Genomic DNA, 14172 nt, shown 5'->3' with positions numbered 1-14172 from the left:
CCTGTCACATGATAATGATTTCATAAGTGCCGCTTGTGCAGCTTTGGCTTTATAAGTTTATTCATTATCCTCTTCCAAACCTTTTGCTGCGATCATTGCTTCAGGTCTCTAAACCCAAAAGCTCGCAACGATATGCCCCTGCACAAGGTGTCGGAGTATAATGTGATAAATTGCCATTATACGTGCACTCAACATTCCGAGCGCCCGACTGTACACTCATGTACAAAACTATACATTCCCACTGTAAGGACGATGAACCCGGAAGTTAAAACTGGTCTGATGAGACCAGATTCAGCTATAATTAGCCATATAGAATGTTACGAAAATTATGTGCTTTGTGCATCTAATCTTTAATTCAAGGTCTAACGCCTAACTTCGAGGGAAGAAATGTCCAATGGTTGTAATGATAAGTTTTTGATTGCACTCTTTTGTTGATCTATTGGTTGCTATTTACGCACGTCTTGGTGATAGATAAATAGCTGCGTAAGTGTAATGTACATTGTTGGGCGATACTAGTACGTGCATCTAGTGGGCAATGGGCAATTTCAGTTATGGGGAGAGGGTGCCTAGTGGGGAGCTTGAACTGTTGCGGGAAGCGCGAAAGGGTAGATAGACACTGGAGGTCAGTGGGCCTCATAATTCAGTGGGAGGGCGTGATTTCCATATATGCCCGTTACGAACACCTCTACTTTCCCCTCCAAATTTTAAGGTCGAGGTCAAAAACAGTAAAATCAGTTTATCAGCCTTCGAAACATGTTTTGTGATGGCTTTGTAAGATTGACGAATTTTACCAGGTAGCGGCACCTTGAATGTCCGCATGATATACGATTGTACGCCGTCTTTACCAATTTGTATGAAAGCATGCCTCATTCTGTGCATGCGTGAGGTGGACGCCATCGGTAACTTTCAGAATCCGTGGCATATTTCGGCCAACCAATAAACCAATTTGTACCTTCAAAAAAGAAAATCGAAATGGAGCTAATTTATCTGAATTTTCAGTGGTTTTATCATCTTGATTATTAACTTTTAGGCCTATTATTAAATTTAAAATCTTTGGTCTGAGATTATAAATATAAATATAAATATAAATATAAATATATATATATATAATATATATATATATATATATATATATATATATATATATATATTTAGTGTGACACAGGAAATTAACAAATAGGTTGTTAATTTTAAAATAAGCCATGGCGAAATTACTTGAAGTAATTTGTGTTATTATATATATATATTTATATATATATATATATATATATTATATATATATATATATATATATATATATATATATATATATATATACATAAATACACGCACACACACACACACTCATACTCACTCACCAACACATACATTCACACACACAAACATACACACACGGTATTATGGAAAGCCATACTTGCAAGCACGACGCGGCTCGGCGATGAAGTCGCAGTCACTGAATCCTTATCGCCGATGATGCGGCATGCCATGTATATGCATATACTGTATGTATATGCATTGTTACAGTAGCCATGCATGTTAATACAATACTTTCGCTGATAAAGGTATATGTCAGCAAGATTTGAGGAGAGATGGTTATCTGGCTCACTTAGCTGACCGTTCACTTTGGAATAATAGTTAGGGCATGTTCTATGCAGCACTTAGTTCGCAAACATGTGTTCGAGGTCGGTACAACCTAGCAACTTGAACCTTGCCCTCGTAAATCAAAATTTATGTGGAACACGATTGGTACTAATGTGGAGGAATTGGATATTTTTTTGTTCAAAATTATTAAAAGTGTAAGGTGCCTTATAGCTGAAAGTTACGAAGATGAGCAGATGATCTTACAATTACAGTTACAGATTAAACCAGCATTCCTACTCTATCCAATTATCCCAAATTAGTTCCAATCCTGTTGTGGAAACAAAATTAATGTAAAACAAAGCTTTACAGCACCATACTTAGGTTTCGCAGGAATGACGTATAAATTGCGAAGGAATTAAGCTGTGGATACCGGCATTCAAGGAAGTGCAACTAGTAGCGGGTACGTGACCTGGCGCTATTCTTAGAAGACAGATTAATGTGTGAATTCATCGAAAAGTAGTCACAATGTCACAATGCCAGGTCACCTCTTTCACAACAGGAAATTAAAAAATACTATACAGCACACGAAGATAGTGTCACCGGCAGCTAAGGGACTGGTCAGTTTCTTCGGCCGGGGGGGTCGATTCATGGGGGGTCACCCTGTTTTTGAGTTTGGTAATCTGGAGGGGGGTCACCATGTTTTTGAAATGCCCAATGGGGGGATGGGTTAGTGTGTTTTCGAATTTCGACAAGGGCTCAACTTGTATAAAATGCATCGTACCAACCACAAATTTCATCATCCAGTTGCATTTTTCGGCGCGCCCTTTGGGTGCGCGCGTAACTTTAATATGTCAGACATATATATAAAATATATATATATATATATATATATATATATATATATATATTATATATATATATATTCAAAGTAGCTCAACAGTTTAAATTCACTCAGATGGAAATAAATACAGCAATGATGTAAAGTAACGTCATGCAAGTGCAAGCAATAGATCATTATAGGTTCTGTATTATTGTGTCAAATGAATGATGAAGATATGACATCACCAGGATTAGTTTATAACAATTAATATACAGCAAAGAAATAACATCATCAAAATCTCCCAGGTGTTCATCAGTTATTTACCAAGGCGACTGTTTCGGGGATTTGAAAACAATACAGTCAACTGCCTTGGCTCCCCAAACAGTACTGATCAGGTACCACCACACCTTAAGTTATTCTGAGTCTGATGTTATATATGATGTCTTTCGGTGTTGCATTGAATTTTTCAAAACGTTTAGGATGTCTGAAAATAGCTTTATGAAGCTGTCTGAAGATTTTATGTTGTTGTCCTCCTTGAGACAACATCCTGTTGTACAGGCTGGCAACTTTTGGAAGAAAATTTTCTATTAGAAGTGTTGCACGAGCAATGCGAAGATATATACAGTGCCATAAAAAATGTACATATATATATATATATCGCCGTAAACTGAACTTGGGCAACGGTGTCACTTGTATGCTTTTGCATAGATCACGAACTAATATCAGAGATATCTGCATGTTTAAATTTTTTTCGGTGCGCCCTTCGGCCGCGTTACTTTAAAATATCAAATTTATATATTTTAAGCATTGCCCTTCAGCTGCATGACTTTCATATATCAGACATATATATCAGAGATATCTGGATGTTTTATATTTTAACAAGTTGCTGATACTTTTCTGTTTTCTCTATGAGAATTCAGTAGTAGAAAGCAACATGCACTAATTAATATTTCACATTAAATTTTTCTCATAAGTTTTGGACATCTGGTTATGCATTAAAAGTGTGGAATACATTCACAGCTCATTCAAAATACTGTATTCAAACTTTAGAATTGACACTTTTAAGTTCTTATCTTACAACTGATATGACACCAAAAAAACCCAGTGTGACTGAATGTTTAAAATATACCCCAAATTATATATATATATATATATATATATATATATATATATATATATATATATATAATATATATATATATATATATATATATATATACATATATATACTGAATTCTTGATTTTATATACCACCTTTGTTTTACTTTTGTTTACTTTGTCGCGCGCGCAGGAGGGTCACCTTGTTTTCGAAAGTTGGAATAGGGCGGGTTACCCTGTTTTCGAAAGTTGGAATGGGATCAGCCACTCTTTGACGACGGCAAAAATAATCCACGCCCCCTCCCCAAGCCGAAGAAACTGACCAGTCCCTAATTACCATCACTGGCGGTGACCGCTATGAAAATGAACTTTCCTGTAGCATTAACATCAACAGCTTACAGTTTTAGTGAAGTCGTAGAGATCGAAGATTCCTCCCCTTACATTATATTTTTTTACATTTAATTGTCGATATCGTATGTCAGAGATAAACAGTGACAAAGGATAAAATTCAAGGAAGCGTAGATAAGAAATGAGAAAATATTAATAAGAAAATCTGGAGGGGTGGAGAACAGAAAGCATAATGTGAATGAAACAAACGTGGCAATCAACCCATTCCGTCCCATCAATTCCTGAGTTGTAGGTATGAATTCTCCCACTCAAACTTGATAACTTCACGTGCTCGCCAGATGGACAACAAGTGCATGCGCTGCAGGTAGAATCCAGTTCAACGGACGGTGTGATGTCGAAATAGGTCGTCAGACGTGATGCAAGCATGCAAATATTGCAATTAGTTGCTTGCGTCATTTCGTGGAACAGCAAGGCCGCTGTGTTGAATGCTAACAATGGCAACGTTTGTTGAAAGAATTCCTGAGGATGATAGATAATCAATGAGTAATAATTTACAGAACGTTGCACATATTTAACGCCTGAGGGAGTACAACAGAGTAAACACATCTTATTCATTACATGTCATGAATATGGGGAAGTGCAGGTCACAACCTACAAAACTCGCATATTTGTACATGTCTCTGGCAACGTCCTTTTCTGTAAATACCGACAAGCTCTGACCGGACACGACCTCTTCGGTTCGATGAAGACTAGTGGAGAGTAAATATGGCCATCAAATATGGACTTTTTAGGAGGTTTGATGGAAAAAGGGTGATTTTCCTATGGTTTTGCCTCATTGCTTTGGGGTTGATAACCTGATCCTTTTGACAGCACGTATACAGTTTCTGCAGACACCGGTGTGCGCCCTCATCATGCTTTCGAACTTTGCGTTCATACCTTAGGATCAAAAATAGTATGTACCTGAAAGTGGAGTGTATAGACATACTCGACATTTGGAAATGTGTCACCAACGCATGTCCTATAGCCCTAGGTCATTTAAAGAAAGCTATTTGTTTGCCGTCCTTTGATTTTAAAAAACCTACCAGTCAGCAGCAAAAAAAAAAAACACACACAGAAAAAATACAACCTAGATCAATCCCATAAACTTTAACTTTCCAATCGGTTTATTGCTCACAAGTATAAAACTCAACTATTACATTTACAATGCAGTGTTTCTTGTGCTCTTCATGATTAAGCACGTTGAAAGCAATGCTTGGAAACAAAAGTTGTACTTGTTAAATTACAACAGATATCGTTATAGTTAGGTAACTGTGAGTCTGAACAAAAATTCCATAATAAACCATGGCAATAAACATCATACCAAATGTACAGCGTGACAGTAATCAACTGGTTGTGTTACGAAGATAGTTTGTCTCTGACGTAGGTTTATGCACTAGGTGGTCATAGGCACCAGCAAAATTATTAATTAAAATAACAAGATCTCAATTATGAATACAAAGCATATTTGCGACAAATGCAAAAAGACGCTAATTAAGTATTACGAGGATGTTTACGAAGTTTGGACGAAAACAAGAATATATTTGAATTACACTGAGAATGATGAAGGTAGTCAACACTTAATGAAGGAACATGAGAATTTCCCGTGATGGGTTTGCAACGTGTCAAAGTGAATTTGACTATTAATTGTAAATTTAAGATCAAGATTTGTTGATGTTTACGATTGGATGTATTATTTCATCAATTCATATCTACCGTATTATAAAAGCTAAGCCTTAAATATAACATTTAAAATCCCATTCTAAAATAATACGAGAAAGGGAATACAAAGGACAAGAGAGAAAAATACAATCGGCAAGGCAGGAGGGAAGTGTATCTTGAACAATGTCACATGTCAAGCTTGTCTACCGAGAAGTATAGTCTATGTTGTACCAACGAACTCTGAAAATACCATGTAGTCAATACTTTGAAAATTCTCAGTACCTCTCAGTAGCCAAGACGAGCCCACGAGTAAAAGCAGGCCAAGACGAGGTAACGAGATAAACAATGCAAGAACAAACGAATAGTAAAAGTTGTTTTGACAACCTATACATTATGAATTTCAAAATGTTGAGGTGGAACAAAAAGTGTTCTTTCAAAGTCTGAAAAATTCAAATAGTAAACTGCAAAAAAGTAACTGAATATAACAAAGTATGTAGTTGTCACTCGGAAACAAATTTTAAACATCTTGGTGAAAGTTGAAACTACTATCTCTTTCATACAATTACAATGAGTGTTATAGTAAGAAGAGTGGGTAGCTGAACAAATCATAACAGCCTTGAGTGCAAATCCTCCTTTTTAAGTGTCCCAAGTGTCAAGTAAGACAAGTCCTGAGCACAGTTCCTGTTGAGTTAAATGCTCCATTAGCTGTAACTTTTGACTATTTATTCTGAATTCTGAATTCTGTGTATCAACTCCTTTTTAGTCTCAATAGCGCTGATCGCGATTCCAGGTTTGTTATTAAATATAGCTGCACACGCGACATCGCCGCAGCTTGAAATTCGGATATAGGCCTATTTGGTTGTTGCATGCGTGGTCGTTGTTGCAGTTTGCAGTCTAATCCATACATTCATATTAAGAAGTTTGACTTTTAGCATGCATTGTAAGTAACACTAGCAGGTTTTTTCATCGTCCTTGCGGAAAATGCGGACAAGTATTTATTTTTAGCTCACGTGTTCACATACTTAAAATGAAGATTGCTATCTCAGAGTTTTTGTCGCTGTGTTATGCTTATGATGTTATTGTTTGACCGAGACATTTTGCGCAGAACTCGATTCAATTGACTTCCCTGAAATCCATAAAGTGTACAGTTCACATGCTCTTAAACGCAGTCATAAAGGTCGTCCCAATGGAGTAGTAGCAGTCTATATTCACAAAAACAGTGCAAGCAAAGTGCAGGAACTGCCCTGTAACATAGATCACAGTATTTTCCTTCGTTTCGATGAAAGCCTATTTCCCTTCCGCAAAGACGTCATTTTCGTCTATTGCTATGTTAAACCGGATGACAAAATTAAATATATTAGATCGTCTTGAAAGTTTTTGTGTTGGTTATCGATATTTCTATCCCGATGCTTGCTTTATGCTTAGGGGTGATTTCAATGCTAAAACTGGTACACATGACGATTTTATTGTGGATGATTCTATCGATTATCTTCCTATGGAAGCAACTGATAAACTGGATAACTTTCAGATGGTCCGAATTCCAAAGATGAAGTGATGAACGAAGCAGGAAAAGCTTTGTTACATACATGTAAATGCTTCGATGTACATATTGTCAGTGGCAGGTTGGGTGAACACAAGAAGGTCATGACAGCAAATGGGTGTAGCGTTATAGACTGATGTCATCAGGAGTGTTCATGTATGTCAGTTATTTCAATGTTATACCCAGAACTGAATCAGATCAATTCCCTCTCACCTGTAAACTAACAGCCACAGTAGTATCTAGTATGCATAATTGCCGTCAGAGAAGTATCATTCAGCCACTGCTAACTAAGAATGTGCGGCATCGATACATGTATGAGTAACTCAAGCTCTTTCGGAGATTAGGACCAAACGATTTGTTACGGGATTACCTAAGTACAAAGATAAAGTTTAAACAAAGCTGTAAATACAGCAAGAAGGAATACCGTACAAATATTAGACATCAACTGAATGAAGCATCCTCTAACAGTTGTAAAGAATTTTGGGCAATTTGAAAAAATAGTCTATAGGCATGTTGGCAATACTTCAAACGAAATCGACATTCAAACCTGGTATCAGTTTTTTTACCTTGCTCAATGAGTCATACAATGTTAGTAATGAGAATGAGTTTTTAAATTCAGAGGAAGAGGAAATGAGTACCTTAGCAATATTATAGACACTCCTATCAATTTCTCGAGGGTCTATGTATCAATCCAGAGCCGGATGATAACACACTGCTAAATTCTAGAATTACAGAAGATGAAATTTTACAAATTTACGGTAGTTGTTTGTATTTTAACAAATTTAGAGAAAAGAAGCATTTTATAAATTTTCGGCTGATGTGATACTATCAGTCTTGGCAGAATTGTTTCATTTTAGAATTGTTTTAATTTCATCCTTGATTCTGGAATTTATCCTTTCCAATGGTCTAAGGCTATCATTATACCTCTTTTAAAAAAGGGTTGTATGAGCGATGTCAACAATTATAGAAGTATTTCTCTCTTGAATTCACTAGGCAAATTTCCACTTCACTTTTACATCCGTCGGCTTTAGAATGGTATGAAGCATGTAATGATATGTCAGAGTGCCAGGCCGAATTTTGCAAAGGCCATAGTAGCATTGACAATGTTTTCGTTCTTGACGCCATGGTTCAAAAATATCTCGGCACCAGGAGCGACAAATTCTACTGTTTATTTGTCGACATTTCTAAAGCCTTCGATAGAGTTAACCATACTTTACTTCTGTTTAAGCTTTAATCACTAGGTGTTGATAATAAAAGTTCCGCATTCTTCAGTCAATGTATTCTAATGTCAAGGCATACCTCAAAGTGGAAAATGTCACCCCAGATATTAAACTGTCCAACTAATGTTAGACAAGGGTGTATCTTAACACTTTTAACTGTTCTTAGAAGAACTGAAGTGGTTTCAAACTCTAGCAACATGGGTATTCAGCTCACACAAGACGTGTATGACCTTTTGATACTTTTGTATGCAGATAATATTGCAATTTTCACAGATTCAATAGGAAACTTACAGAAACTTATAACATTCTTTATCAGTTTTGTATAAAGTGGCAAATGATGGTTAATTTTCAGAAAACAAAAATTGTAATTTTTTCGAAAGGGCGCCTATCGAGCTCGCAAAGAAATATGGTTCTATGGTAACTCTGAGATTGGAGTAGTTTCCTATTGTAGATACTTAGGATTAGTGTATCGTGCCGGAATAGTTTGTCAAAAGCTGTTTCAACTCTAGCAGGTCAAGCAAGCAAAGCTGCAAATGTCTTATTGAGTGTAAGGAAAAGAGTAGGTAATATTTCATATATACGCCATTTTAAAATCTTCGATTCCATGATCATGCCTATTTTATGTTACAGTGCAGAGATAGGGGGTTTTCAGTACTATGACATCATTGAAAAAGTACAAAGAAAACTGTTGTCGTCAACTGCTTGCAGTGTCCAGTAACGCTGGAAATGTAGCAGCCGTAGGAGAATGTCGTCTCCCTGTTTTTGTATCTACACTTCGACGTTGCATTACTCACTGGCTTAAACTCCTGGCAGATGCCAACTGACTGACTTCCTCGTCGTGCTTATCTCATGTTATGTCACTTAGACAACTTAGCGAGACACAATTGGGCTACAACAATCAAACACATTTTACTTTCATATGGGTACGGGTACGTCTGGATATCACAAGAAGTAGGAGATAAGAGAATGTTTTTGTCATCATTTATCTCCATGGTAACAGATGCATGCAAGCAAACATGGTCATTGAATGTAAGGAGTAAACCAAAATTACGTTTCTACACTACTTTTAAAAGTCTATTAGAACGGGAGAGGTGTTTAAACCTAACTGCAACAGCAAATTCGTCTATGCGCTGGCACGTTTCCGATGTTCCACCCTTCCTCTTGCAATACAGGAAGGACGATATCAGGGTATTGCTTCGAATCTAAGATTATGTAAATTATGTAATATTGGAGATGTTGAAGATGAATACCATTTCCTTTTATTTTGTACGATTTACAACAATCTCATGACTAACTATTTACTGCGTTATACATTTATTGAACCAAATTATGTGTGAATTTCAAAGATTAATGAATACATCAGGTTCAGCTGTGACAGTAAACCTTTGTAAGTTAATTTATAAAGCAATTTAATTAAGAAATTCCAGAATCAACCCATAATGTTTTCTTTCCATTTCTTCTTTAACATTTAGCTCGCTTTTTGCCTTGCTTAGATGTATAGTTATATTTGTTTTTTCTAGGAAATGTACAGATTTCCGCATGGTTCAGCAATCTTTCTGTATTTTCTAACTTTTGTAAGACCCTTACATATGGGCCGGTGGCCTTAGAACGCAATAAACTTATCTTTTCGCGTCGAAATACATATACTAACACCAGTTAACATTTTGGGTCTTCTGAAATAAAACAGTCTTACTCTCTTAGAAAATCTGTAGACAACAGTCAACAAATACCCATTTGACCTCCAACGTTTTACTTGACACAATCTACCGACAGTTTTTCTTATGTTTCTTTAACTCAAACTTTAACCCTTGACTGTTTATTATTAATCCAATGGGAAATCGGGCATTTAAAATATAGTATGTCATTTTCACAGAAGCACACTATGTGAACTCTGGTCTCATTCCAGAAAGATTATCTCATAATTATCTGTAGAGTCAGACATAACAACATTATCTTATTTTTTCATCTGGTACTAGGTGAGATGTTCTTAATATCTCTAAAAGGGGAAGAAAACATGTTTAGATTACATCATCAAATGTTTCCTGTCCTTCCCTGTCAAGAGAGAAAAATATGGCATGGCGGAGACTATAGAGTAAGATGTGACAAATGCATAACATGGTAATAGTTTACTATAGAAAATCCATCAGACTCGATAAGGATATCATTGGACTTTGGAGAGAGAGAGAGAGAGAGAGAGAGAGAGAGAGAGAGAGAGAGAGAGAGAGAGAGAGAGAGAGAGAGAGAGAGAGAGAGAGAGAGAGAGAGAGAGAGAGAGAGAGAGAGAGAGAGAGAGAGAGAGAGAGAGAGAGACAGAGAGAGAGACAGAGAGAGATAGACAGACAGACAGACAGACAGACAGACAGACAGACAGATAGACAGACAGACAGACAGGGTCTGAGGAACGGGGAGGGTCATATTCTAAAAACCTGTCCTGGGGAGGGTCATATTTGCAAATCTACATGTGCATTTACATAAATGTCACATTTTAAAAGTGAAAACAGATTCTTAACATTTTAATTCACAGGTCAAAAAAGGACAGAAACATGTACAATGTTATGAGATCGAACAGCCGATAGCTGAAGGGAAATTTAAATTATAATAAAGTTCAGAACGTTATTTTCAATAATTTCACACGAAGTTGTCAATACTTTACCTGAAGACATACATCCATCAAAAACGTGCTATATGCTTAAGTTTAAAGGAAATATGACAGTTTGCATTATTGTTCCTTGTATCTATTTTTGTACATCCATGCTTGTATCAACTGCAACTATACAAATTCCACTTCTTCAAAGAGCCTGCAATGGCCCAGCCAAAGTCTAAACGCAAACAAAATGGATACTGACTATGCATGCACATTAAAGCTTTATTACCCTAATAGTCTATTAAACAAAGAATATTTGGTCATTACACAAAACTGTAGTTGATAAAAGAAATAAAATATTTTATTATACATCTACCATCGAGAACAATAGAATTTTGCGTTCGCTTAAAAAGCCGTACGGAACGCGCGCCCGTTCCGTAACACATACGGTTTCAAGGCGCCCCATTCATTGCGGCTGTATCTGCGCGTTCACTGTAGAACGGTTTCAAGAGACCCACTCCACGAGCGCAATAAAATCGGAAGACAAATTGTTGACATTGCACGAAAACAGTCACTACTCTGACAATTTGATGCCCCAGTCAGGAATGTAAGATGTATAATAATAAGGTTATTACGAAACTACCGCAAAGGATGCACTCGGACATTGGCGCCGCGCATCGCCCTCCGCTTCGCATTGGGCGATACGCTGCGCCAATGCCCTCGTGCATCCTTTGCGGTATTTTCGTAATAACCTCATAATAATTGTATCGCGCATATAGATGGGCATCCGTCCTGTGTGTCAACGATCGCCGCCTTACATGCCAGAGAATATGGATTCACGTCCTGTAAAACATTATGAAATGTAGAGACACAAATTCAAAATATTGATGATACTTTCTAGCCTAATTAAACCAATAAATGTGTTTTACCACTTGACTGGTGTGTCAGCTTATCTTCTAGTCCATCTTAAAAGTGCGCCCGCATGTAGTAATTGGTGGCATAAGTACGAGATTTCAACATTTGCATAGATAACGCAAAGAGTTCATATTTATGGGGAAACAGTGTAATGTGCATTCGATCTATTGTGACTATTGTTGGAATGAACGTTGTAGGGGAAATGAGCGAAAGTGAGTATATACTTTTGATATACATTGTAGTTATATACTTGACGTTCCGACGAAAAAGACCCTTCAGGCGCAACCGACAAACCATCCACAAAAGACATGATTAATTGAAACCATTTCCTACAAAGATACACGACGTGTGTTTCTTGAACTTACTTGAAGTTAAGATGGCAGCATTTGAATTTTTCGTACCTGCCATTCCACGGATATATTGAAGACTTTACACTTCAAATGATACCACATTGGTCATGGCAGTTTACCACACTCGGTGCTGACGAGGCCTCCCTTTCCGGTTCGCGCCAAATCGCATATTCATGATTCATTTTTTTAATCGCACAGAAGCGACCTCCCTATTTAATAACACCACACTTTGAAAACAACTGTCAATACAGCTGATCACCAAAGTATGACAAACCCATAGTACTCAAATTTCCGCAAAGGATTAAACGTGTCACACCATTTGCCCGGTCAGTTCTCGTTCACCTGTGCCGCCCGCTGTCCTCTCACTATGAAGTACCGTGAATGTTATCGAATTTTTCCCCGTACCAGTAAAACTGTAATAAGCTTATCTGTAACTTCGATCTATTTTACTGATTTTGTCTTGTTTTGTTAGAACAATATAGATCTATCATACGAAGTCATTTTAAAAGGCCCGTATGTGTTGAATATATTATTGTTGGCAGCCAACTTTTAGTCGAGCAAGACATAATTTCTCACAGGTCGACATATGAGCGTTACGGTAATTGTTTGTATTTTAACAAAGTTCGGGAAAAGAAGAAGTAACCATATCCTATTTGGGTACAACAAAATTAAAATCGATCAAAATTTACGACTGAAACTCTCCAAAGTTTTCCGGAAAGCAGGAAAATTGAATTGTAGGAGTAGTTCCTGTTGCACCTGCTCCTCGAAATATTTTCCTTGCTAACCACTTTTACTAGTAATCACAGGGATCCTTGTTCCCACCTCAACTAAGAACTACCATCTATGCTGTTACCCAAAGTGGGACAGCGATGGCACAAGTAAAAACAGTAAAGTGCCTTGACAAGGACACAACACTATATAGGCCATGCAAACGCTGGGACGAAACAAGTTAAAAAATTAACGCAACGAGGGGTGTTATTTTCTATCATGATATTTTAATGGTTTTTAATCTACATGTAGTTCAATTTGCTATTCGTGTCAAGAAGGCGAAGCATTAGCTTAACAGACACAATGCTTTATGTGTACTTAGTCTATTATTATTCACCAGTCCAGTATCTTTGACACATTTTCATTAATATCACTTGACATTAAACGTTAAAAACAGGTTCTATTTTGACAAAATTCGATATGATAAGAAGTAGAAAGAGAAATCACAAAATTTAAACACATGACAAAATACAGGAAAAAACGTCAAGATTACAGCCAGTGTGACGCTTCGATTTTGATTTGGACGAAAAAGGGAAGCAAAACGGCTGTTTATGTTTAACGTTTGCCTACCACTTCTGTCGTTGAATGTAGTAGATGATAGGTACCATATAACATCGAGTGATCTGTCATCGTGCGTACTTCGTTATTATTGCAAAAATTATTGCATTAAGTTTAATGCAATAATATAAAACGAACTTATTTTTGCACTTTTATGACAGTTATGAGAAAAGAAGGCAAACAATATTTAAGTTCCGTAATTGCTTTGCGAAGTTAGTGAACTCGATCAGGGATGTTGATTTTTACTCTGTGTGATGAATGATTGGATTGATTTAGTTAACTATTTGTTTATTCAGTCACGAAACATGATTTCCCAGCGGTATTTTGGGAATACAGGACAGATAAATGTTCTAACGCAAAAGAAAATGTCTGATTGAAGTAGAACAAGACGATTCACTGCACTTTAATGCAATGCAATTCAATACAATGCAATGCAACATAATGCAATAAATGTAATTATACAATGCAACGAACGCAATGCAATGAATGTAATGTAGCACAATACAATGAATGTAATGTAATGTAATGTAATGTAATGTAATGTAATGTAATGTAATGTAATGTAATGCAATGCAATGTGATGTGTTGTACGAACGCGATGCAATGAATGTAATGTAGAACACTACAATGATTGTAATGCAATGAATGTATGATTGTAATGCAATGTAATGTAATGCCATGCCGTTTAATGT

At 36.6% G+C, this 14172-nt stretch overlaps 1 protein-coding gene across 1 annotated transcript in view; it reads left to right on the top strand.

Annotated features, from left to right (window-relative positions):
• The first annotated feature begins 11940 nt into the window (after positions 1–11940).
• The window catches only part of LOC139138204 (uncharacterized), a 41892-nt gene continuing 39660 nt past the window's right edge, over positions 11941–14172 (top strand). Inside the window, exon 1 of the mRNA XM_070706482.1 lies at positions 11941–12016. The gene's annotated coding sequence lies outside the window, so the exon portion shown is untranslated. The remainder of the gene's footprint in view (positions 12017–14172) is intronic.

Source organism: Ptychodera flava, chromosome 8 (genome assembly GCF_041260155.1).
Source record: "Ptychodera flava strain L36383 chromosome 8, AS_Pfla_20210202, whole genome shotgun sequence".
Classification (NCBI taxonomy): Eukaryota; Metazoa; Hemichordata; class Enteropneusta; family Ptychoderidae; genus Ptychodera; species Ptychodera flava.
Note: the sequence above shows the minus strand (reverse complement) of the source record. Positions and strands in the feature narration are given on the sequence as shown.